Here is a 4,799-nt window from a genome sequence, read left to right as displayed (position 1 = left end):
AAAGGTTCGCTCGCAAAAACAGTAGCAGTGTGAATAGATCAATTTAGTTGAATTACGAATTATATACTTACAATACCAGCTAAAGTGATAAATACACTGTGACCGTTACACTTGTACTTATTTGTTATCACCTTTATAATGGTAAGTTTATAATGGTAAGCCAAGTATAAGCACGCAATCGACACAACTAGATATCAAGATGAGTGTATGGAAAACACAAAACGACTGCGGTAATTACAAAAGAAGCCAAAAGGAGTGTAATGTAAGCATTTTTATTTAGTTTCTTTTTTATATACAGCCAAATATTTTTTTTTCTAAATTGAAGGCATTATTTCATTTTAGTTCTATTATTCCGTTATAGTCCGTTGAGAAAAATTTGATTAAAGTGTTCATCACCTAACCAACAATTCCTCCAACGATTCCACCTCCAAGAGATCCGAAACCACCATAACCGTGGGGGAATCCATAACCAGAAGCCAATCCATACCCACGGAGGCCATAGATACCTGGGTAGTGGCCGTGGCTAATGCCATAACCGTAGCTGCTCACACCACCTGAAAGATAGAACAAATAGGCAAATCAGCAATTAAATTTGCAAATAAGAACCATTAAACTAGAACGAGTTGGGTTGAGTTAATTTTGAGTTTAAAGTCCCGCTCAGCAGCAAAGCTATGAGATGTGAACATACTGATTAACGAGGAATTCGAGACACATGAGCTCCCGCCGGAAATCGAACCCGGATCTCCCACTAGACTAGAAAGAGTTTTAAATACAATTTATGTCGAAAGCGGAGAAATCTATCTCGTGAATATGCGGTTACTGTGTGCGATTTGGCATGGGGGAACCAGGTTCGATTCCAAGCGGGATCTTATGTACTGTGGATAAGACGTTAAGCTGTAGATCGACATCTCTTATAGCCTCGCTGCTGCAAGGGAGGCTAAACCTAAACCAAATCAATAAACCAAAAACAAAACAGAAGGACAACGTTGAAATCTATTTTTCTTTACTGTCTGTTGTATAGAAAGATTACGAAGTACTAAGGTTACAGAGAAACTAAATTAATAATGTCTTTGAGAGTTTAATATCCTTATGGAAGATCACATTAATACTGTTTTAAACAATGCGATCTTTAATCTGATAGGATAGGGTTTATGCTATTACGCATATTTATGAATTTTTAACAAATTGCATTGACAATATTTATATTCGTTTTAACGTCTTCTTCTGTCGAAGATCATATTGTCAATTAAAGATCAATTACAATTAAACTAAATAAAGATTTAACATACCATATCCAATTCCTTGAACAGCAAGGACGAAAGCAGCCAAGACAAGTAAAATAACCTAAAAATATAACAGAGAACATACATCATCAGCAAGCGAGAAATACTCAAGTAGTCAAATATTTCACTTACATTAAAGTAGATTTTTCCAATCTGATTAATAGAACAAATGTGCAACCTAATAGAAGAAACGATATAACAACATATGGATTGAACATGACATTACCTAAGAGTCCAGATAAAACTAAGTTTAAAAAATAAAACAAAGGATCATAACATTGTAAAATAAAGGATAATTGTTGGGAATAATTTCGTATTGAATTGTGACTAATTATTGTAACCAAAAATTAAACATACAATAAAGCCGCGATTATACCCGGATTATTGTACAAAAAACATAATAAAAGATACACTAGTATTGGAAATATTGATTTTTACATTGCAATTTATTTGTATGTTTTAGAAGATGCAGTACTTAATTTAATGTGGAAAGTCAGTCAAGATATAATGGCTTCGAAAAGTTGTGCTCGCAGAACAAAACGAAAATGATTTCTCCCTATTTCTAATGCTGAAAATTTTGTTTTCCAGGGTTTACAATGAGATTTCGCGATCTACGCTTTTCCAAGGTTAAGTCGATGAAACGTCCCGTTTTTCGGTCTTTCATTCCTCAATAGTATGATCAATTGAGACATGCTACCCCTTACAACACACAGCGCGCGCTCTGAAATCACCATATTATATTTGGTTAAAAACGGTTCATTCATTCTTAATTCAGTCAGCTCCCCAATTGCCTCATGATACTCATGCAATACTTCAAAACTTTATTGCGTCCACCGGGATCGTAATGCGAGAATAGAACACGGAATCGTAACAATATCTCTAAACAGCAGCTAAATAATCATAATATTTGAACATCCACTTACTTTCTAATTCTCTGTATTTGTTCCTGCGAATGGTAAATTTTAATGCACATGGTAGAAAGTCTTGAAAAACATGAATAATACAGTTTATAATTTGTATGCTGGAATCCTATGTACGGTGAAAGATAGGGCTTATGGGAAGTATTTTTTTTCTTTTTCGAAGATGTCAGTATAATGTTTGTTTTCTGTGAACATCGTTAATCACATATGGAACATACATGAAAGCCAAATTTATTTCAGTATCACTGTACTAAAGTGGGGAGTAACGAAAACCGAAACCGGTTTCGGGTTTTATAAAATCCGATTTTGTACATCCCTAGTCGAAACCTAAATAATAATAATAATAATAATAATAATAATAATAATAATAATAATAATAATAATAATAATAATAATAATAATAATAATAATAATAATAATAATATATCCAATATGTATATATATAATTATATATGTTTATGTAGTTCATGGCAAGCTAGTAATGCTCTCGCATACTGAAACAGGAATTTCGGTTCGCTTTAACATGTAAAAATCCAGCCATCATAAAAAAATTCTTGGTTCACACTAGGAAAAACTTAATGGTGACACCCATGTTAGGAGGAATAGAACGTTTGCGGCATATAATATTACGAGACACTACGTCTATAGTATTAAGCATGTGTTATTCTACTTCTGAAAACAGGATAAACAATTTTTAAATACTGCCACCTATATTGTAAGAAAAGGTTTTAGAATTAGGTTAACTGAAGTGTCAAGATCAAATCTCTTAGCTACTTCAATCGTTTTTCTGTTAAACAAGTATAGTTTTATTAACAAAGGGTGCAAATGTATGTTGAGTTACAAAATTAATTTTGTTTCTCTTTTTGAGGGGGGGAGGGCGTGATGACCTCTTAAACATTAAACGTGGGTACGCCACTGACGATGAGCGCCGTTTGAGGACAGTAGGGTCAATTGTCACCGTCTTGAGTTTAAGAAATACGTAAGTATGTTTGAGCCAATTGTATATTACCATCATATGCAAATGAAAACAAATGTGTAATTCTTATAGAAATGGAGAACCTAACCCCCCTGCCCCAAACAAAATCTGAAATGATACTGCTGGGGAGAAGAGACATACTGAAACACTCCTACTTATTTTAAGCATTATATAATTTAACTGAACCTTACCTGGGATTGGAAAGCCATTGTTGGAGTAATTGTTGTAGTGTTTTCTGAAGGAACTACTGATGTTGGTCAGTGTTTGGTTCGTCTTTTTATTTAGTGAACCTCCGTAGGAAAGTTTGTTAGAGAAACTACGGAAAGAAAATTCCGAAACTATTTTTAATTGATTTTCATTAATTTAATTTTATTGATTTAGTGTAGCGTTTGAATTGTTTCGTAATTAATTAACGGAAGAGAAATGTTCATAGGAAAATCTACATCGTATTGTAAGTTTCGTATCCGAATGCCTATTGATTTACATTTATTATTTAATTTCAACAAATGAAATATACTTTGCTACGCTGAGAAAAAAAGGACTAGTATTTCCTTGTGGATACATCGTATTTACGCGGGTGCGCTCTTTAAGTAATATAATTTCATGTATAAAAGTACAGCAGGTGGGAACACCATGCCAAATCTGAAGTTTGGCGTCTGGGTTTCGTGTTAAAAACATTTTTCCTCTCTTTTCTTCTCACAGAATAATATGACGTATGACGTCTTATTACCCTCGTAAGGTAGGGAGTCACAGATTTAGAAAGAACTAAAAGGAGACAGTCGTAGAAAGGTGGTGACAACATTATATACGTAAGTTATCACCGCGGAATGGTATGGCGTTAATTCTAGATTTGAAATGGTGGTCCCACAATACAAAATTTTCGCTGTACGGTGGTGTAGATCGTACTACTGATGAAACATTACTTAATGTGGTGACGCGCGTAACCTGGTAAAAACAGCATTTACATGCCGAACGGATTATTGATTTTTCTCTGTGTATGTAGGCAGTCTCCTAAGTCTTTCTCTCTGATTACCAGTAAACAATAAATACAATACCTATATACAGTATATAGAAAGAGTGTTTACCATATTTGTCCTCAAACTTTTCCTAGACCACTGAACCACATCGCTGGGCCATAGCCTAGGATTTTATCATGTTATTTTGTTTAAAATGGAACACGAAGCGGGGATTCAAAATATATGCAAAAATGGAGTTTTTCACAATTCTCCCAGCCAGGTTTAGATAGTTGCGCGTAGAAAAGGGTCTTCTACGTGATGCTTAAAATATGTAAAATAAGTACGCGTAAAGAATCGCATAGACTAAAAGCAAGTCTCAAAACGATTTTGGCGCTAGTCACTGATTGGTTTGACACAAAATTAAGGCTTTTAAAGGTTGTTCCAGAATTTGTATGGGATATCGTTAGATTTTTTAACTTTTATAAACCACAATACTGACTTCGTAAAGTAGTATTGCCTATATAAAAATAAATATTACAATTTGTTACGCTCTGGATCAAAACTTGCAGGCCTAAATTTTACAAAGATGAAACTTTGATATAACAATATAACTGTCTGAGATCTGAGTTTCTGAGAGCAAAATAATAATAAGAAGAAGAACTAA

At 33.8% G+C, this 4,799-nt stretch overlaps 1 long non-coding RNA gene across 1 annotated transcript; it reads right to left on the bottom strand.

Annotated features, from left to right (window-relative positions):
- Positions 1-303: 303 nt before the first annotated feature.
- On the bottom strand, positions 304-3,435 carry LOC145679870 (uncharacterized). Its single transcript, XR_014130590.1, has 3 exons — positions 3,371-3,435; positions 1,290-1,344; positions 304-554 (listed from the first exon to the last, which is right to left on the bottom strand). It is a non-coding gene; the product is annotated as an uncharacterized LOC145679870 (long non-coding RNA).
- Between the last annotated feature and the right edge of the window lie 1,364 nt (positions 3,436-4,799).

Source organism: Thermobia domestica, chromosome 2 (assembly GCF_964235325.1).
Source record: "Thermobia domestica chromosome 2, izTheDome1.hap1.1, whole genome shotgun sequence".
Classification (NCBI taxonomy): domain Eukaryota; kingdom Metazoa; phylum Arthropoda; class Insecta; order Zygentoma; family Lepismatidae; genus Thermobia; species Thermobia domestica.
Note: the sequence above shows the minus strand (reverse complement) of the source record. Positions and strands in the feature narration are given on the sequence as shown.